Genomic DNA, 22,356 nt, shown 5'->3' with positions numbered 1-22,356 from the left:
TGACAAAAGTTTGGGTAGATATTAAAGTCACGCTCTCACACGTGAGGGTTAACAGCATGAATTCTCAAAACAGTGTTTTTACAAACGAATGAAAGCCCTTGAGTCCTCTCACATTCCCCCAGTTATTTACCTCTTACCTCTTTTCTCAGATGGCTCATTCTTACATGAAACTGGCCTCCCAATAGTCTCATCAGCTCCATACGCCAATCCCCAGCCTACCCTATTTATGACTCAGAAGCTTTTATCTGTTAAGTGATTGTATTTTTAAATGAATAAAATCAAAGGCCTTGCTTATCAAGTATAATAGAAGGCTTCTGGGAAAACTACAAGAGAGAGCAGCAACTCAATTTAGGCTTTTGGTAGCAGGTTAAGTTTCAACTAGGAAGAATAAAAACAAAAACACAAAAACAGTTTTGGAATTGTGTGTATGTCATGTATGTGACTTTTTCAGGATAGCAATAATTGCAAGCTGCCAAAAACAAAATGCCTAAAATTGATAAGCTAGAAAGCCTCTTCAGTGAAATATAGCAGAAAACTATTAATAACAAGGATTTGTCAACACACATTTCCTCTACCTGCTTAAGATAATGTTAAGGAGCATCTCTCCAGTAAAAGTTGTATTACATACACATACACCTGGAAGCAATGTATTTTCTCTAAACACAGCTGCTAGCAAAAACACTTTTAAGCTTATTCATACACATATAATTAAGAACTGGACTGAGGTTTGGCTCAAATTATAATACTGAAATGATAACGAGAGCTAACATTTACATAGCTTGTTTATATATTTTAACTGACTGTAAGTGGGAAAATGGGCAGCCTGGACTCAGAGAAAAGCCTGCCCTCATTAAATCAAAAGGGCACAGTTTCTCCTGGTCACTAGAGGTAGCTGGGGAATTGCAACCCCTTTAAAGGTAAATGATGAGCCTTGGTTATAAATAATATTGACACAGTTCTAATTATTTGAAAAGGAGATACTGACTTATCCAAAAATTGTGGGCGTAATTATGTAGGTGAAGAGACGTATGGGAGCTAAATGTTCATCTTCCAGCAAAGACAAAAACACACACTAATGGAAGATAAGAACTGTCAGGTACATAGGAAACAGGGGTCGGTACCCAAAAAAGAGCTTAAAAAGTGAAAGAGGTGGCCACTGGGGCATAGGAAAAGGACAGTGCTATTTTCCCCTATAAGTTTTACAATCATTTGATTTCTTAAAATACATAAATGTGTAACTTTGGTACAGAATTTTTTTTAATAATTTAATCTGAACTCAATCTTGTTAGTAAAAAAAGAAATCAAAATTAAAAGGATGTCTGAATTTCTTGGGCCAGGAAAACAAAGAAGGGAAAACAGTAGGGGTCCTCATTTGTTAAATATAACCACCTTCTTTTCTCTGAAAGATCTTCCTTTCTCTCTGAGCTGGAGCCTTAGGAGAGAGGGTATTGGATTGCAAAAGGATAACATGCCAAGCCCAGGAAGCCGGCCTGGCAATGTGTGGTGACAGAGGCTGCAGAAAAAACACCTGCCCTCCTCCAGCCCAACGGGGGAGGTGACTGCATGAATAACATACTCAGGGAGCGTCAGCAAAGGACCCACCTTTGCCCCAAACCAGGAGAGACAGCCATTAACATCAGTGGTATAGCTCAAGGTCTGAGGAGTGGCCTAATCAGAACTCTAACTAAGCATCACAGGAATTCAAACAGAGGGGAACGGGGAGTTCCCGTCATGGCTCAGTGGTTAATGAATCCGACTAGGAACCATGAGGTTGCGGGTGCAATCCCTGGCCTTGCTCAGTGGGTTAAGGATCTGGCGTTGGCAGTGAGCTGTGGTGTGGGTCGCAGACGCAGCTCGGATCCCGAGTTGCTGTGGCTCTGGCGTCGGCTGGCGGCTACAGCTCAGACTAGATCCCTAGCCTGGGAATCTCCATGTGCCGCGGCAGCAGCCCAAGAAATGGCAAAAAGGCGAGGAAAAAAAAACAAAGGGGGGAACAATTCATTCATTCATAGTAAGAAGATAAGGAAAAGTTCCATAAACAGTGGAGTCTGGGCTGGGTTTTAAGGGATGCACAAGAGGTCAACAGGTAGAGATGGAAGAAAGAGGCAATTCCAGCAAACCACCTGGAGCAAGGCCAGCACCAAGAGAAGAGGCAGTGTGTGTGGAAAAGGACAGTCTCAAACACATCCAAATGCACATTTGCTGCTGTTGCCTGACTGCAACTTGGGAGACTGTGGGGAGGGGTGGGAGCCATCTGAGATGGACGGACGGACAGACTGCTCAGTGGTTTCTGGCACAGTGCAAAACTACAGGCATGATCAGCTAAAATACAGTAAAAGGGGCTATGCCCCTCAAGTTATCTGGTTTATGGGAATACGCCCTCCTTGTTGAAACTGGCCTATTTCACTCTGAACACTCTCAAATCCCAGACACTGATATTTATCTCATCATTTAGAGACCTTGTCACACCTGCAGGTTTCCCCAAGTCCTCAGCTAGTGGAGTCTGTTGATATTTTTTCCTTATAATCCCCCAAGAGGGTTGAATTTATAAGACTTAGAGATTTGAGTTGCAGGTACTTCCAGTCCTCCCTTCAGCTTACAAAGCAGAATATCACTATAAATGTACAAGTTCCTTTAAAAAAGAAATACCCCCCTCTTTGGCATTCTCATGTAGCACTTCTTACTTTCAACATTGCAATCACTATTTAACCCCATAAAACAGAACCAAGTTTGACCTGCACAGCCCCAGTACTGGTTTTAGTAAAAATAAACACATTTGAATCAAGGTTTTCTTTGGATCTGAGCTAATTCTAGGAATTACTGGATTACAAACAAACCATCCAACTGAATACTTATAAAAGTCAATTTATTTTTATATCATGGATCCCAAGTCTTCAAAAATAAAAGTAAGCACACTAACTTTTACTCTGGCCTTTATCAATGTTGAGAAGTCTTGTTTATGAAACATACCAAGCATTATAAGTAAAACTTAGAAGAACGAAAAGCTTCCCAGAGGAAGGGTAGGCCAAACCATGTCTGAGAGCAGTGTTTCCACAGGTTTAAGAAACAATTCAGAAGTGAACTAAGACAAGTTTACTCAACAGTTATGTAGTTATTTTTAGTTAAAAAATTAAACACATAAAATCTGTAATTTCAAAGATATTTTTGCCCAGCATGAAGCTAAACATTTAATTTATAAGAAGACTCCATGTAAACAAAAATCAGATCTAGTGAGTAAAGCATATGGCTCATGGATTTCATAAAAAATAAGACATGAGTACAAGTACCACCCCCTCTTCTCAAAAGTTTGCTTTATATCACTTCACTTTTATGAAAGGCCTGTGTTAGTACCTGTTTCTGACAATCAAAAGAAAGCCGAAGGACTTCCCAGGGTGGCTCGGAAGTAACGAGCCCTATCAGTATCCATGAGGATACAGGTTCGATCCCTGGCCTTGCTCAGTGGATTAAGGATCAGGCCTTGCTGTGAGCTGTGGTGTGGGTTGCAGACATGGCTTGGATCTGGCATTGCTATCACTGTGGTGTAGACCAGCAGCTACAGCTCCAATTCGACCCTTGGCCTGGGAACCTCCATATGACACAGGCACAACAAGAAAGAAAGAGAGAAGAGAGAGAGAGAGAGAGAGAGAGAGAGAGAGAGAGAAAGAAAAGAGAAAGAGAGAAAGAGAGAAAGAGAAAGAAAGAAAGAAAGAAAGAAAGAAAGAAAGAAAGAAAGAAAGAGAGAGAGAAAGAGAAAGAGAGAAAGAGAAAGAGAGAGAAAGAAAGAGAGAAAGAGAGAGAGAAAGAGAGAGAGAGAGAAAGAGAGAGAGAGAAAGAGAGAAAGAGAAAAAGAAAGAGAAAAGAAAGAAAGAGAGAGAAGAGAAAGAAAGAAAGAAAAAGAAAGAGAGAGAGAGAAAGAAGGAGGAAGGAAGGAAGGAAGGAAGAAAAGAAAAGAAAAGAAAAGAAAAGAAAAGAAAAGAAAAGAAAAGAAAAGAAAAAGAAAAAAAGATATCTCAAGATGATTTTTCCTTTTATGAAAAAAGGAGAAAAGCAAAGACAGTGTTTAGCATTTGTTTTGCAGGGAGTGGCAGTGTGCACCCCAAGCAGTGAGAGTGGCACGCCAGGCTTCTTCCCTGGAAACCACTCGGCATCAAGCTTTGTGGTTTGTTTTCTTTTCTTTTCTTTTCTTTTCTTTTCTTTTCAAGGCTGCACCCACAGGATATGGAGGTTCCCAGGCTAGGGATCAAATCAGAGCCGAAACTGCAACTTACACCCCAGCTCACTGCAATGCCAGATCCCCGACCCACAGAGGGAGGCCAGGGATAGAAGATGAACCCTCATGAATACTAGTCAGATTCATCTCCACTGCACCACAACAGGAACTCCAAGCCCCAAGAGCTTTGAACAGTGTCTGTGAGCATCTGTGTGTTATCTCAATTTTTGTGCATACATTAGCAAGAAATATCCTAAGATAAATTTCTTCTTCACTTTATGACATTCTGGCTTACAAAAGATTCCATAGGAATGCTCCACTTTGGGACAGCAGGGAAAACTGTACAAGAATGGCTGAAACTTTAGAAACAATTCAAATTCAGGAAAAAACAGATGAAAGGAAAAGAGAATTATTCCCGAAAATTATTCCAGGCAAAGGGAGAGGCCTAAGAACCAATGATAATTGCCTGAAGCTCAAAGAGGTCAGTGTCGCTGTGACATAAAGTTCAAGGCAAGCAGTGGCAGCAAGTGAGGAGTGTGAGATCACACAATACCAAGCCTGCCAAACAGCATGAATTTATCTTGTAGGTGATAGGGAACCCACAAAAAGGACATGGTCATGCTTATATTTTATAGGGATCCCATTCATGGGTGACCAGAGGACAGACACTGTAGGTGGGAAATAGACTGGAGGCAGGGAATATAGGCAAAAAATGACCTTGAGTTTGGTAGGAACCATAGACAATATATATTTAGGTGTTTAAAAAAATCACCAGGGAGTTCTCTGGTGGCTCAGCAGGTAAAGGATCTGGCTTTGTCACTGTTGTAGCATGGGTTTGACCCCTGCCTCTGCAACTTCCACATGGATAATGATAAGATGATGAAGGATAATTTAATGGTTTAAAAGGGACTTAAAGTCAAATCAGACCTTTGAGGGGTTTTATTTTGATAATGATAATAACCATGACTGGTCAATGAACATGCTGTCTTAAGACAAAGGGAAAGAAGCTGACGCAATGAGTTAAGGTGAGGACACTGGTCCAAAACTAGATGAGTTTGAAGTAGACAGCGTATGGGACACCCGGGCCCTTCCTCCTGAGAGATGAATTATCACTGTATGAATCCAGAGGACTATGTAAGAAAAGTAAAGGATCCCAGCAACAACCTGTTGAATAAGGAAATAATCCAGAAATTAGGGTCAAACAGGGTGCACTGAGACCAAGAGTTTAAGAAGAAGGGGTAAACTGAAGACAGATCAGGAGACTGAGCAGCGCCAAGTCAAGGTTGGTTACGTGTCAGGCTAACGTCCAGAGGAGAGCAGGCATGGGCAGGAACCAAGGCCACCCCTAGAACAGGGTGAGGCTAGAGAGGAAAATCACCCACGTCCAAAGGAGCCAGCTTTGGGGTCCTTTCCATCTCTGATCTCATCTGATGATTTTCTTGCCCTAGGCTGGCCAAGAAGCTCGGGAGAACATGTGCTTAACACAGCCTCCCTACTCCTTCTCCCAGCACTGAAGGTGGGAAATGTTCTGGTCTCCCACATATTTTTGGTTTTCCAACAATGTTCAAGGAGTTAGTGGAGCCATGTGAATTACCACTTGAAAATACCTCCCAATAAATGCAGAAGCTATTCTTACAACAGCTTCCCAGGAAGAGGTCACACAGCCAGGCATGGGAAAGATCCAGCCTCCAGCTGACTGGAGCTCTCGCCTGCCCCAGCGCTCTCTCCTCTCTCTCTCTCTCTTTCCTTCTGCCTCGGAACCTAGTGTCATACCAGTTACTGTGTGGTCAGGCCTTGATAATTTGTCACCTTAAGCACAAATCAGATCTAGCTCACACAAGCACTTAGTAGAGCTGGGCTCCAAAGAGGACTGGACATCTGTGGTACTTGACAGTCAAGCCTTTGGCGAGATGTCAACATTTCATAGAGCACTTTAAATGTTTTGGTTTGAGAGCTAATGCAGCATTTCCCACCGGTCAACACGAGCAGCCCAGGCAGAAAGCAAAGTAGATTTCCCTCAGCATCAGATGTTACACTCAGCTGCTGATTCAACGTTGCTTGCCTTCAGAGACCATAGGACACTGGAAAAATTGGTAAGTAAGAAAAGTCCATCCAATGTAGAGTCTATTTAAATAATATTTGTTATTCCAATGTAAAATGGCTTTTGTGCTCGGAATGTCCTAAATTCTTTTTTTTTTTTTAATGAACAGACTGATGAGTGAGATTAACAGGTGAGATTTGACTCTTCCAGGTTCAAAGACTAAGTCCAATTAACTTTTCTCTGTAAACATTCTTTTAAATTGCATGAAGCAAGACGTTCTTTCATGAGCAAAGGCTTTTGGAAATTCCTATTTTAAAAAATCTATAATCATACGGCTTGTAAAATATATGGCAGTATTGTGTGTGTGTGGATAGAGAGTTAAAATCAGCTTTGGATATGGTACAGAGCACAAATACAGCTGGGTTATGATTAATCCTCTGAGCTAAAGGAGTCCAATAAAGAACTAAAATGCTGGAGGGGGGAAAAAAAGAAGGTTTGGTTTAAGAGCACAGAAGGCCACAGCATCACTAAAAACTGAAACCAAAGGCAAAATACTTCATGCGAGGAAGAATTTTAAGTCTTCTCTGAAATACTAAATGCCTGGGCTACTGGTTTGGATTTAACGGTGAGTCACAATTTGATTTTCAAAGGAAAGAAACAGGAATTAAATAAGCCTCACAGTTGCTATTTTAGCTTTTATTAATTTCTTAGGTTTTGATTTTCATGTCCTTGATTCCTAAGTTCTGATTTCGTCCTCTGAGATTTCACAAAACATTTAAATATCAAGCATGGATAGCATTTCTAGTTTTAATTTGTAGGAGGCAAGGACAGAGTACACAATTTGTACAACTTATTCTATTGCTTACTTTTCCAGAAACTCAGTAGTCAATTCCAAAAAATCCAAACTAAAGATAATTTTAAAATTTAATTCATGCTTTGTACAACTTATTCTATTGCTTACTTTTCTAGAAACTCAGTAGTCAATTCCAAAAAATCCAAACTAAAGATAATTTTAAAATTTAATAAATGCTTAGAAGCCATTCCAGTTTATTTTCCAGCCAAAAGAAAAATATCTTTAAAAAAAAAAAAAAAAAAGCCTTATTTTCTGGAGAAAGTGTAAGAACACTACAACTGAAGGAAGGCATAGATTTAGAACGTAAGTTACCAGCAACTAACACCTGCTTCCCTCTGCCACAAAAAATTTTTAAATCACTAAACTTAGTATTTTTTTATTAAGTTATGACTTCCTTTTTAACAAATTACTCTCTACATGGAGAAACTGCAACCTCAAGTCTTCTAATTTTCGTACCTACCACTTTCCTGCCTGTTCTCCCTGCCTAACGAGAGCATTCACAAGAGAAAATCTATATATCTATACTTAGACATAAAGGTAGGTCTCACACCTAACATAATTATAATGAAGAGACTGGCATATGCAGCATCTCTTTCCTCAGTTCCAGCCAACTCTCCGCATCAGCCCCACCCATTGTGGAGAAAATGCCTTGTGGCCTTCGGTGCTTCTTCAACACAAAACCTCTCAAACACTACTAGAGAGTCACGCGTGTCCTCAGATAGCCTGAGGAAGTCCAGAGTAAAAGTCTGTCTTGTAAAACATAGCCAGCATCTAGGCTTACTTACTTTTTGCCATATGTCCTTTGGTACAATTATATAAATTTTAAACAGTTCAGGTAGAATTTTACTAATAACTACTAAATGTATTGGCATGATTCATATGAAATTGACATTTTTTTGCAAATAAAAAATAGTCAAATATCAGCATTTTTATATGACTCAACCCAATAAAATAGAAGAGACAGCCTCAAGAGGAAGCCAGCCCCATAAGCTGTGGGTAAAGGAAATATCAATAATGATCACTTACATAATTTTTATATGCCAGTGAGATTTAAGACTTATAATTATTCCCTTAGGCACTCCTCTGCTTTTAAAGCACAGATTCAGTTAACAAAATTGGGTGTTTCCAGCAACCACATTACACTAGGAAAGAACTTTTTTTTTTCCCACTTCTTAGGGCCATACCTGTGGCATATGAAGGTTCCCAGGCTAGGGGTCCAATTGGAACCACAGCTGCCGGCCTACACCACAGACACAGCAACGCCAGATCTGAGCCGCATCTGTGACCTACACCACAGCTCACAGCAATGCTTGAGAGAGGCCAGGGATTGAACCTGCATCCTCATGGCTACTAGTCGTGTTCTTTAACACTGAGCCACAGTGGGGACTCCCAGAACTTCTATTACCAGCTCTGTTACAGGTTAGGAAACTAGGGGTCCGGAAAGGTCCAATGATTCAAACAGGATAAAATAGCTAATAGAGGCCAAAGACTGAACTTAAAGGAAAAACGCATCTGGCTTCAAGTCCACTGCCCCTTCACCTACTCCATCTTGTCTCTGACCTAAGGAGATAAATGTGTCCAATAAAAATTTTGATTTATACGTAAAAACAAATTAGAGATTCAAGATTGTGCAGGGCTGCTCTGCCCCTTAACTAGGTATTTACATAACAATGGCAATAAGCACATTGTATAAATTAGTCAATATTATTGAGACTCAGATTTTCAGAGAGGCAATTTTTGCATGGTTGAAAAAGCTGGCACTTAGCAGACAAACAGCTAAATTTGAATCTACTCTGACCTTGAGCTACATTTTTTCAGCTCCTTTGCCTTTCTGACTCTCTTCCATCCCATCATTTATAAAACATCACAATAAAGCTACTACCCCAAAGAGCAACTAAGATACTGAGACATGCTAGTACCTGGCACATAGGAGCTACTCAGTAAAAATGGAATTCCCTCTCTCTACCTTGCTAGTAACTTAAGTTAAAGGTAGTACTGGCAAGAGGAAAATCCCACAGTTACTCTCTGACACTCACGGGGCCAAGTAAGAAATCACAAAATAAGGGGAAATGAACACTTCTCCCAACTTGCCTCCTATCATTTCTACAGAAAACTGGGCATTCTCTAAGTACCCAAGTGGTGACTATCTATCAACACACCCCCTGAGTGCCAACTACCCTCAGTGACCACTGTAAACAAGTAGGCTGGTTCTTCCAGGCCAGAACAGTGGGCCTGGCAACAAGGGAGCCTGGACATCTGGGTCAGGACCCATGAGCCCCACAGGTGGTGGTCCTATACAGAAAGAGGTAGGAGGAAGGCATGAGAGTTACTCCTTGCTTAGTTCATCTGTTTGGTGGGTTGATGGATAACCAACCAAACAACAACCTGACTTAAAAAAAAAAAAAAAAAAAAAAAAGGGAGTTCCCGTCGTGGCGCAGTGGTTAACGAATCCGACTAGGAACCATGAGGTTGTGGGTTCGGTGCCTGCCCTTGCTCAGTGGGTTAACGATCCGGCGTTGCCGTGAGCTGTGGTGTAGGTTGCAGACGCGGCTCGGATCCCACGTTGCTGTGGCTCTGGTGTAGCCCGGTGGCTCCAGCTCCAATTCGACCCCTAGCCTGGGAACCTCCATATGCCGCAGGAGCGGCCCAAGAAATAGCAAAAAGCCAAAAAAAAAAAAAAAAAGGAAATTAAAGGAAAGATAAAGAAATGAAAGAAATCTGATGTGTGAGAGTTACCATGATAGACCAGGGAGTTTTACACATTTAATCACTCTTCATAAAGGTCTGATGTCTTTTTTTTTGGTATTTACAAATGGTTAACATTACTGTTTAGTACACATATGAAGAGCTGACATATAGCAAGACAAACCCCCCAAAAAACCTTATTAGAAAATAGAATAAAATATATTTCAGCTAAGAATTGTCAAACTTTGGGTCTCAAGAGTCTTTGAACACTACTGAAATGCCCAAAGAGCCTTTGCATAAGTTATACCTCGAAATGTTTAATAGATTAGAAATTTAAATTGTGAAATTCATAAAATATTTTAATTCATTGTAAAAATTGTATCAAATATTAACATGAATAATATTTTTTGTGAAATATAATATTTTTCCAAAAAAGTTCTAGTTAGAAAAGTGGTATTATTCTACATTTTTTGCTTATCTCTTTAACATCTGGCTGAAAACAGTTAAAATTCTCACACCCATTTCGGCACTTGATCAGTTTCAAAATGTAGTTTTAGTTAAAGTACACTGAAGAAAATCTACTGTCTCACAGACATGTAATGGGACAAAGAAGAAATATTTTAAGAGCTTTCTGGATTTTCTTCCTCGGTACCACACAAAAATTCAAAAAGTGGCAGTTTCTTAAAGGCTGGTTGCAAAGCATAAACTAAGTTCACATATATGAATATTTCTGTTACATTAAAATTCTTCAATGTAACTTGGTCTTTGAAGAAATCTTTTATTCCAGCTAGATTTTATACCATATTATCATTGTTCATTTAGAAAGGTACATTCATCCAGGACTTCAAAGTATAGATACCTTTCATTATGTAGTATCAAAATCTAGTATTGGAGCTCCCTTTTTGGCTCAGTGGTAATGAACCCGACTTATCCATGAGGACGCAGGTTCAATCCCTGGCCTTACTCAGTGGGTTAAGGATCTGGTGTTGCCATGAGCTGTGGTGTAGGTTGCAGACATGGCTGGGATCTGGCATTGCTGTGGCTGTGGTGTAGGCTGGCAGCTGCAGCTCTGATTTGACCCCTAACCTGGGAACTTCCATATGCTGCAGGTGCGGCCCTAAAAAAAGGCCAAAAAAAAAAAACCAGCATTAATATTGGAACTGACCTAGTCTAAACACTGGAAAGTACTGCCATTTGTTTTCCTTGACTTGAAGACTCAATTCAATCAATCTTGAGAAAATGATGGCCAAATACCCAAGTCTGAATTATTATAATTTGTGTATCATTTTTCCAAGTACAAATAATGTTCCATGAAAAAGCATCTAACTCAGTATGAAACTCACTCAAGTGTTGTTCCTCTAGACAACCATCATCTGCAGCAACAATGTCTTGTGAACAATTCCTATTAAAACACTTAAAAGATACATACTTTAAAATTTAAACAAATGAACAATATGTATTATTTCATCATGGTCATTCTAAAGTGAACTTGGCTTTTTTTTGTTTGTTTACTAAGACCATGTGGCAGTAGGTATGCAACGACTACAGGACAGACAATTGGGTACATAGCTTTGATTTGTGCTGAAGTACCAGCGGGTTTGTTTGACACACCGTGGGTTTTGCACCTTTAGAACAGATATTAGCACAGTGAGTGAAAAAGGCAAACAACATGTTAGTATTCTTTTGAAAATGGGCTGACTTCATGGACCCTCTGAAAAAGTATCAAGGATCACATGGTTCCACAGACCATACTGTAAATCAATTATCTGAGATTGACATATTCTCTTGATACAAAAAATCACATTCAAAACAATGAAAAAATGATGATTTAACTGTATTAAAATCAGTAACTTTTGTTTATAAAAATCTACTTTAAAGGTGAAAGGACAAATTACCAACTGGGAGAGGCCACTAACCAACAGATACCAACCAAAGCAGGTATCAAGAATATCTGAAGAGTTCCCATTATGGCTCAGTGGGCTAGGAACCTGACTAGTATCCATGAGGATGTGGGTTCGATCCCTGGTCCCACTCAATGGGTTAGGGATCTGGCATTGCCATGAGCTGTGGTGTAGGTCTCAGATGTGGCTCGGATCTGGCATTGTTGTGGATGTGGTGTAGGCCAGAAGCTATAGCTCCTATTTGAACCCTAACCTGGGAACTTCCATATGCCGCAGGTGTGGCAAGTATGGCCCTAAAAAAAAGAATATTCGAAGAACTTCTACAATCAGTAATAGTATAGGCAACCCAATAGAAAAATGAGCAAAAGATATGACTAGATACCTCATGGAAATAACCAATTATCATATGAAGAGATGTCCATATCACTGTGATCCTGGAAATATAAATCAGGACCACAATATAATTTCACAAGTGGTAACTTTTAAATCTGAGAAGAGGAAATGTTGAAGAGGCTTTGTATAGGATTTACAATCACTTTAGAAAATAGCTTGGCATTGTTTCCTATAGTTTACTGTTTATATACCTATTATTCAGCAACTGAATTCCTAGAGTTATACACACAAGAAACTCACACATTCATCAGGATACATAAGGATATACACCTTAACATGGTTCAGAAAGGCAAAAACCTGGAAATATCCCAAACACATGGAACTGAATGAATGAACTGTGACATAACACACAATGTAAGGTTATAGTCACCAAAACAAATTAATTACAGCAACATTCAATAACATGGACAATACGTGGTATGATATACTTAAATCACTAGATGATTATGTTTCGTAAAAGATCACAATTTCATATACACACATATACATACAAGACACTCATACACAGATGTTACAAAATAATATAAAACAAAACAGCAAGAGAATGAAAAAAACGGGGTTTAGGGAGTTCCCGTCGTGGCTCAGCGGAAACAAATCTGACTAGTATCCATGAGGCCAAAGGTTCAATCCCTGGCCCTACTCAGTGGGTTAAGGATCCAGCGTTGCCGAGAGCTGTGGTGTAGTCTCAGACACGGCTTGGATCTGACGCGGCTGTGGCCTAGGCAGGTAGCTGTAGCTCCAATTCAACCCACCTAAGCTGGGAACCTCCATGTGCTGTGGGTGCGGCCCAGTAAATAAATAAATAAATAGATAGAAAAAAGAAAAAATGGGGCTTAAAGTAAATGGTGGCCAGAGAGATGGTATGTGGGAGAGAGGACAGAGTATGCAGTCACATGGAGCGTATTCACTATTGTCCAACTTATTCATTATTGTCCAACAAATTGACTTTTGTTTTGATTATTGAGTTTGAGGGAAATTATTAAAGTGATTAAAAATAACAGAAAAAAATTTAAAGTCAACCTTGCATGAATAGAATACGCTGTAAACCAAATACTGTGGTTAATCCAATTTTATGCACCAAAAATTTTTAAAAAATATCTATTCACTTTAACCTATTACACACATAGGAACTGTAAAACTCTGAGGTCCTGAAAAGACTCATTGTTTGACAGTTAAGTAAAGCCAAGTCCTTAGTTTGACCAAAGTTGTCCAGATAGACTCATTCATAAATTCAATTCCACTGAACTTCTTCTACACGTCAGGCACTAATTTAACCGTGAAGAAGAGAAATAAGTTCATTCTTACCTTTAAGGTGGGGGGTGATGGAGGAAATAAATTGAATAACATATATACATAGCTCTGAAGAAATTAAAACATGGCAAGAGGCTGGAAAGCGCTCGGTAGACACTTAGCTGTGTCAGGTGTTGTGAACAGGGAGGGCCTCCCTGAGAAGGTGACATTTTAACAAAGACCAACATGAGGCAGCTGCAGTAAGATGACAGAGAGAAACCACCAGAGGCCAGAGCTCAGAGAGCTTCTGCCCCAGTGAATTTCATCTTTATAGAACTGGGCTTCGACATCACCATGGTAACAGTGTGAAAGCAAACTCACCTGGGCACTCCTGCCACTCCTGCCACTCCTGTGCACTGCCTGACAAAACCTGGTTGGTCGTGTTTGCAGATCCTTGCCAATAGCCCCCGCCAGTTTACAAAGGAACAGAAGCCTTTCATGATTTATTTGGGATGGAGAAAAAACATGTACCTGCTCAGAGCTTTGCCCGGCACTGATAGAAAGCAAAGAAAAGCTCAAAGGGATAGCTAGGCAGTTAAGCTTTAATTTTCCTTTCCAATTTTTATTTTATGGGGGTGGGGGATGAAATACAATAATCTAGTTTTACAAGGCATATTGGTTTACTTGCCAGGGGCAACAAATATCAGCTCCTTTACCTTCTCCACACCCCCCACATAAACATACCTGCACTTTTCTACAAGCTGATCGTGTCAGCTGCATTTAAGACATAAAAGAAAGCTTGCTGGCACTTTTGCTGCTGCAGGCTGATCAGATTCATTTTATAGGTAAAAGAGCCACACAACTGAAGAGAGGCCTCTGCTGGGGCCCCTGGCTAAGGAACTTGGGGTCATAATAATCCCAAGTAATAATCCAATTTATGCTGGCATTATATCATCCAGGCCACCTATTAAAGGGGAGGCATGAAACCAAGGGAAGAATATACAGGTCGGATGCTACAGTCACTGAGATCTTGGAAGAGTTGGGTTCCAATGGCAGGTGCTCTGGTTACCATCTCAGAACTTGCTCAAAGCACCAAGCTCCCTTACACAGCTTTCTTCCCATGTAAAATAAAGATGTTTTAGGTCATTCATCAGAAATTGACACAACTCCTACAATGAACCATTTGCTGAGCTAGATGAAAATACAAAGCTCTCTCCCCTTGCAATAGAACAGACAAGCTAATAGAAACAAGACTTTTCAACAGGAAACAATAATTCCTAGTAGTTAAGGCTTTAGAATGACACTGACCTGGATCCACACGTCAGTTCCACAACAGACTAATTCTTATACCTTGGACAAGTTATTCAAACTCTCTAGACTTAAGTTTCCTCAACTTTAAACGGGATTACTTCTGTCTTATCAGGTCTACTGGAGGGTTTAAAAGTGCACAGCTATAGATCGTTCACTGCTGCACAAAACTTCAGTAAAATTTTTAACCCATTCTCCTGTCAATAATCAGTTGAGCTCTTTTGACATTTTTGCCATCTCAGTGTTACTAGGAGCATCCTTGTACATATACATCCTTGTACATACTTGGCATAATTCTGGAAGAGAGTCTCTAGGGCCTATATTTAGGAATTAAAATGCTCAGATATAGAATGTTTTTTCCAATTATTTCTAATTCCTTTTCTGAAGTGATAAACTTCAGAACCATAATGCTGAGCTGATGATTTTAAAAAGTCCTGGAAGACTACATACACCATGAATAATTTTAATGTTCATATAGAGTCAAGTCATTTGTTTGTATTTTTTGTCTTTTTGTCTTTTCTATGGCTGCAGCTGCGGCACACGGAGGTTCCCAGGCTAGGGGTCCAATCGGAGTTGTAGCTGCCAGCCTACACCAGAGCCACAGCAACGTGGGATCCGAGCTGAGTCTGCAACCCACACCACAGCTCACAGATCCTTAACCCACTGAGCAAGGCCAGGGATCGAACCCGCAACCTCATGGTTCCTAGTCGGATTTGCTAACCACTGAGCCATGACAGAAACTCCAAGTTATTTGTTTTTAAAGGCAGGAAGTGAAAACACAGAGGTGCTCGGCAAGGGAGGGGGAGAGAAGGCTGCTAGGATGCCAGAACCACCAGACTCTGGGCTCCAAGAGGGCAGGATCCCTAACACTTAGAATCCTGCCTGATAAAGGTGCCAAAAGCACATGTGGTAGATGACAATTTTAGACAATGCTCTAAACAAAGATTGTTTTGGCTTAGAAGAATGTGGAAGAATGAGAAAAGTAGATGGCCAGGAACAGAAGAAGAAACACTAATTTAAGGACAGGTGGAGAAGTTCCCAAAGGTGACTGAGAGGAAAAGCTGAGGAGGGTAGCAGAGAAGTATAAGGGACTGGTATGCATTTGCTATATGTCAGGCACTGAGCTGGGGACCCTTCCCTCAAAACTAACACATATAGATAATACATACATATATCTAAATGTATATGCATATGTATAGTGATACATATCAACAAAAATCACATATATACACACATATAAACACATATTTCTTTTACTAAATTTCTCTTACTAAACCATTTTGAATATAAGTTGCAGACAGTCATGATCCTTCCCTCATAAATACTTCAACATGCATCTCTGAAGATTAATACTATTCTCCTACTTGACCATGCCATTACTATACCTGGAGAAATTACGACAAACTAAGAAATTAAGACAATTCAGTAATAGCAGTCTGTATTCAGATCACACAACTGTCCCAAATTATAGTTTCTATAGCATTATCCTCTACTGCCCCCAGTCACAGTTAACATGGCACATTATCTCTCCTTGGCTTCTTTTGATCTAGAACTGATCCGTCCCACCCCATCATGTTTGGTTGCTTTTTATGGGCTTGATTTATTTACAAAGTCTAGGCTGTTGTTTTATAGAATGATCCATGTCTGAATGTGTCCGGTTGTTTATCCATGATTAGCTTTTTAACAAGGTATCTTTATGTACATCTAATTGAGTCATACTGGGAGGCACAAAATATAAAGTTATCCCAATTTTGGTAAGTTCAATCATTTGGTAACTGGCAGTTATCCCTACTGAAAAGGCACCATTTTTCTTTGTTTTTCTAAATGATCTGGGAGAGACGCTTTTAGACTGGAACATCCTGTTCTCTGTAGCCTTTCGCTGAAAGACTTCTCACAACCACTGAAGGTGGTTGCCTGAATCAGTTATTACACTGAGGCTGAAAAATGCTGACTTTAATTCTATCATTCCTACTACCGTTTATTAGTCTGTAAAGAAGAGCTTGTCCCTGTCTTCATCTTCCTTTTTTTAATCTGTATTTTTAATAACACTATCAACTCTCTTTTTTTTTTTTTTTTTAAATTTAGGGCTGCACCTGTGCCACATGGAAGTTCACAGGCTAGGGGTCCAATCAGAGTCACAGCTCCAAGCCTACACCAAAGCCACAGCAACACCAGATCCGAGATGCACCTGTGACCTATACCACAGCTCACAGCAACGTCGGAGGGATCAAATCCACATCCCCATGCATACTAGTTGGGTTCATTACCGCTGAGCCACTAAACTCTTGAGCTTGGTTTGTTTTTAAAAGTGTTTTCCCGTCGTGGCTTAGTGGTTAACAAATCCGACTAGGAACCATGAGGTTTCGGGTTTGATCCCTGGCCTTGCTCAGTGGGTTAAGGACCTGGTGTTGCCGTGAGCTGTGGTGTAGGTCGCAGGCGCAGCTCAGATCCTGGGAGCTGCTGTGGCTGTAGCTGGAGGCTACAGCTCTGATTCGACCCCTAGCCTGAGAATCTCCATATGCCACAGGTGTGGCGCTAGAAAAGACAAAAAGACAAAAAAAAAAAAAAGGTATTTTCCTCTATTACTGACATTCTTATTGCTATCCAAATTGTTGAATTTAGAAGTTTCACCAAGTCAGCTCCCATGTCCCAGTTTGACATCTCCCCATTAGTCTGATCACATCCTTGCTTTTTGCTTACAAGTCATCAATTAACCTCTAATTTCTCTGTGCCTGATTTGAAATCAGTCACTTCTCCAAGGAGCCTAAGTGTTCCTTTTAGCAAGCAGGGATACTTGGAAACAAGATCAGTTCACTGATACTAGGAATCACTACTCTCCACCTAAAGAGGCTTTTTCCTTTTGTTATTTAAGGTTGGAAAAGGCTTGAGCAAGTTAGTAGCTATTAAGGTGTCAGGAATTCAAGACCTACAAGTTTTTACTTTGTTTTATTGAGAACTCACGCAGGTTTATACCTTGGAGGAAAGTAGCCTCTAGGTAGATCCTGAAAATACAAAAAAAAAAAAATGAAAGCAATAATATAAGGAAAAAAGATTAAAAGGGAAGTCAGTTGGAAAAAAAAAAAAAGAAAAAGAAGTTACCGTCATGGCACAGCAGAAATGAATCCGACTAGGAACGATGAGGTTATAGGTTCAATCCTTGGCCTCGCTCAGTGGGTTAAGGACCCAGCCTTGCCATGAGCTGTGGTATAGGTCACAGATGAGGTTTGGATCTGATGTTGCTGTGGCTGTGGTGCAGGCCGGCAGCTGTAGCTCCAGTTCGACTCCTAACCTGGGAACCTCCATATGCCACGGGTGTGGCCCTAAAAAAGCAAAAAAAAAAAAAAAAACAACAACAACAACACAAAAGACATGGATTAAAACAAAGCTGGGCTTGGTCTAAGCAGGTCATGAGCACGAAAAATCCAATTTATGGTATAGCTGAAAAGTAGCACTTATTATCAGATTCTATTTATTCAGACATTGTATCTGAAGTGATAAGGAAATGGCATCTAATAGCTCGCACTGAGGCATGGCAAGATGTAAGATAACCTTCTTATAACATATTTGATTAACTCACATTGAAATCCAAATGAAAAGTGAACTAATCACAAAATGATTAATCTAAAAAGGCCACGTACATCCAACAATGGATTCCATTGGGATGGGCCTAGGATTCATAAAAAATAAAGCTCTTTCATTTCATATGTACTCTGAGCACCATCTTTACACTTCATTAAAATGCATCTTTTACATTTAAGTCCTAGTCATTTTGAAATGAATATAGTTGTTTCATTGTCATATGCTGTGTTAAATAAAATACAAATTCATTTAAAGAATTTCCCTATTCATTAGTTAGTATCACAGAATATTTTATTAAATCCAAGGTTACAGGTAGGAAACACAAAAGTTTTAGGTTTTAAAGTGTATGACAATCATTTCTCGGTAGTATTTACCCTCCCATTTAAAGCCCTTCGTGGTTATTTTTTTTCCCTTTGGAAATGTAAGCCTGAATCTTGAACAAACATACAGGTGGTTGATATTTAGCTAACCAGTTAAAGGTGCTGGTTTCTCAGAAATGAAAATCTGTTCCCCATCTCCCTAGCAAATGGATATGAATTACTGCCCGAGGCCCCAAGATCTGAACATCTGAGTACCGCATGCCTAATTGAGAAATGCAAACACCATTTCAGTGAAGCAAAAAGAGGTCAGAGATTCACTTCCTTGCCTGGCCCCAGGGAATAGAACCATATTCCAAAACAATGCTACAGAAGAACAGGCTGGGGGGAAAAAGTCAGGAATCTAGCGGAAGAGCACAAAATGCTTTGGACTTCACTCATACCCCCTGCTGCTGGGTGCTGCTTCCTGTGACTAGAACCCAGGGACCTTAAAGTTCCCACCACACCCCACCCCACCCCTACCAGCTTCCCCCAGGCTAACAATGCTGGGCAGATAACCGAGGATCGGGGCCCTGTGCAAAGGATCTGCAGTGCCTCCTGCAGCCCGAGTTTCTGTTCAGAAGAACATCCACTTCAAACAAATGTGGGGAAGTAGGGCACCGTGGGAGCCCCACCCAGGGGAAGTCAAATGAAATTCCCAGAGACATCAACTCTTCTGTTGTCAGCTGAGTCACTCCCTGAACCCCCAACATCCCCTCTGAGTCATATACCGCCAGGCACCAGGTAATTTGATTCTTACAGGAATAGAAACTCTGTGAGGTAGCAACTACTACCCTCTTGTTTTTAGAGATGGAAAAAAAGGAAACGAGGAGGCACTTAGTAACTCTTCCAAAATCATAGCTGTTGAGAACTTCAGCCCTATTTCCAACCAAGGGTCAGTGCATCCAACACTGATGCTTTGAATCACCAATGGGCTGCGCTGTCTGCCCATTACTCCATCAGAGCAGTAAAGAAAACCACTTCACAGTCTGAGACCTAAGCTTTGAATTACTTATTGCTGCTGAGTTACTCAATGTATAGTAAAGGTTTAGCATCAATAAGAGAGGTGACTATATTCTCTTCCTTCCTACGTCAAAGTGAAAACAAATACAAACTATCATTAAGGGGCTATTTCAGCTCAACCTAGGAACATTTAGAAATGTCTGGAGGTATTTGTGGTTGTCTGCTGCTGGCACCTAGTGGATAGAGGCCAGGGATGCAGCTAAACATCTTTTCAATGCACCAGACTGCTTACTCAATATAAGGTCAACAATGCCAAGGGGGAGAAACTCTGGGCTTTGCCAAAGACCATAGATAGAAACCCCCCACTCCAAATCCATCCCAACAAGCCATGTGCAGTTCCTGACACAGAGGCTCAGGATGGGTGGCCCAGAAGTCCTGTAACCCTTGTGATCTGCTCGCATAAGTGCAAAATGTGAAGACAGACCAGGGTTCTATAAGGTGCCAGTCTTGCTCTTCGCTGAATTTTGCTACGAGTATTTTAAGGGAAGTGGTTGGGATTAAAAGTAAAAACTAAGTTTGGGCATAATCAGCTTACTAGCCACAGGAACTCACCACACGTTATCTCACATAATGGAAGGTGGGCTCTGTTTGAGGCAAAAACTGTTTTAGTTTTTGTGAGTTTGGGAATCTATAAACAGGAGGGCCCAGGAGGAAGGCCTGGCAGTCAAGACAGGGCTGAGCTTATTATGCTTTGGTGGAAGAGGATGTTTGTAAGTGTCATTCAGCCTAAGGAGGGCACGCAAGTATCTCTAATGTGAGAACAAATTACCACAGCTCCTCAATTAAAGTATGAGATTCCAGCATTCATCCAATTATAAGTCAAACTAAGGCATGTTTGTCACTGACCTAGGTTCTAACTGAAGGTGAAGTCAATGGGCCATGATGGCCAGGAATTTGGAGAATCAAGTCAGAACTAATCAAGAGCTCATGTCCATACAAGAGAAAACTGGCTTGATGGGGAGAAGCAGCAATAAGGAGCTCCCTGATGTAGCAGGTTAAGGATACAACACTGTCACTGCTATGGTGTGGGTTCAATCCTTGGCCCAGGAACTTCCACATTCCATGGGCATGGCTGGGCATGGCCAAAAAAAAAAAAGAGAGAGAGAGAGAGAAGTAGTAAGGAGCAGAGCCCTCCTTATCTCCTCATGCCCAGGGAATCACGTGCAGCAGCCAAACTTCAGCAGCAGATCTGGGCTTCCTCCAGCAACAGAGACTCCACCACTGACTGATTAATGTCATTTGTTTTAATCACCCTTGTGATTTAATCACCCTTGTAATGGTTTGATTATAGATCTCTCCTTAGACCTCAGTGCATGAGACAGAATCAAAAGTCAGAAACAGGTTCATTTTCAAACATTCTCAGAAACTGGCAAATAAAATGGTGGTTCATGATGCTGGAGTAACCAGAAGGCAACTGGAGAAACTGAGGCATCCACATCTTAGAGACCCTTAAAACCTAGATCAAAAACCGGACATACACCCTCACAAACTCACACGCACATGGGTGCCTTCCTTCCAAAAATACTGGATAAGTGACTCCTAAAAGCAATACTCTAGAAAAAATGCTGAAGGGCCTGCATACATGCACACGCTCACTAACACATACAAGGCATGCTTCCCTGACTTCCCTCAGATGTAGGGGAGACCTGGCTTAGAGACGGACAGACCTAAATTTTTATACTGTCTAGCCAAGTGTTAGCTGCCCAGGTCACCTTTCATGAGTTACTTAACCATTTTAAGCATCGGTTTCCTTTTTGGCAAAATGGTGATAACACTATCTCACTGACAATATTCTATCATGTTACTCAAGAGCTTGAGCAATGCACATCCCCCTGCTGTGCTGTCCTCTCGTGTGTCTTGATGCATGTGCCCAGTGGTTCTCTCTGTCCAACACTCCTTCCCTCCTCTTCTTTGACTGGCTAAACCCAACTCATTTGCCAACCTTCACTGTCCCATGACCCAAGAAGATTGCTTTGATACCACCATTCCTAAAGCTGGAAGGTGCTAGGTGCTCCCTCTGTCCCTGGCCACCTCCTCCAAAGACAACTCCTTGTTGCACCTGGAAGCACCACTCTATTCTGCTTTCCTAGACTAAGATCCTCCTGAGAGTTCCCTGTGGCCTTTGTATCTCTGCAGTGCCTGGCAAACATGCTCTGATGGATTTAGTGAGCACATGAAAAAAAGGTCTTGGCAAAGAAAGAAAGATCCGCTGTATACACGAGCCAAAGGCTCTCCAATGTACCTTAAGAACAGAAGAGTTCAACAATCAATACCATCAACTATTGCAGAGAGGTCAGGAAACAGAACTGAGAAAGGGACAACTAATTTAGAAATGAGGTCCCTGCAGCCTTTAAGGAGTGTGGTGAGTACCAAACATCAAATGTTCAGGGCGATGAAGAAAAATGAGGGGAACTCAATCTTTCAAGTACAAAACAAAGTGAGATTCCCCTTGGCTGAGCCTAGAGAGAGCGTAGGCCAGACAGAGACCACGGGAAAGCAGGAGAGGGGTTAACTAGCCATTGTGAGAATCTGATAGGCCAACAAGTAGAAAATAGGTTTCTGAGAAGCAAGGGGGGAATGGTCATTTACAGAGACAAAAAACAGTAACTTCTATGAAATAAACTAGCATGCTTATAATGACTACCTCTTGAACAGGTCGATGACCTAGAAGCAGAGGACACTGTTTATCCACTTCTAAGAAGCTGCAATGTTGAGAGAGAGGCAGGACCAAAAGTCAGGAGGCAAGAAATTATAAAAGTGCAATTGATGATGGAATA

The 22,356-nt window shown here is 40.8% G+C and overlaps 2 protein-coding genes across 6 annotated transcripts in view; one reads left to right on the top strand and one right to left on the bottom strand.

Moving 5' to 3' along the window:
* Positions 1-22,356, bottom strand: part of MED12L (mediator complex subunit 12L) — a 352,961-nt gene that overhangs the window by 197,226 nt on the left and 133,379 nt on the right. The gene's annotated exons all lie outside the window — the stretch shown is intronic.
* The window catches only part of P2RY14 (purinergic receptor P2Y14), a 55,590-nt gene that overhangs the window by 25,736 nt on the left and 7,498 nt on the right, over positions 1-22,356 (top strand). Inside the window, exon 2 of one of the 4 annotated variants that reach the window (XM_047784757.1) lies at positions 6,200-6,303. The exons of 1 other annotated variant lie outside the window; for it this stretch is intronic. The gene's annotated coding sequence lies outside the window, so the exon portion shown is untranslated. Of the gene's footprint in view, positions 1-4,373; positions 6,304-20,160; positions 21,942-22,356 lie in introns of those variants that run through there. 2 more of the 4 variants (XM_047784774.1, XM_047784781.1) reach the window with 2 other exon arrangements.

Source organism: Phacochoerus africanus, chromosome 1, assembly GCF_016906955.1.
Source record: "Phacochoerus africanus isolate WHEZ1 chromosome 1, ROS_Pafr_v1, whole genome shotgun sequence".
Taxonomy (NCBI): Eukaryota; Metazoa; Chordata; class Mammalia; order Artiodactyla; family Suidae; genus Phacochoerus; species Phacochoerus africanus.
This window is presented reverse-complemented; position numbering and strand designations above follow the sequence as displayed.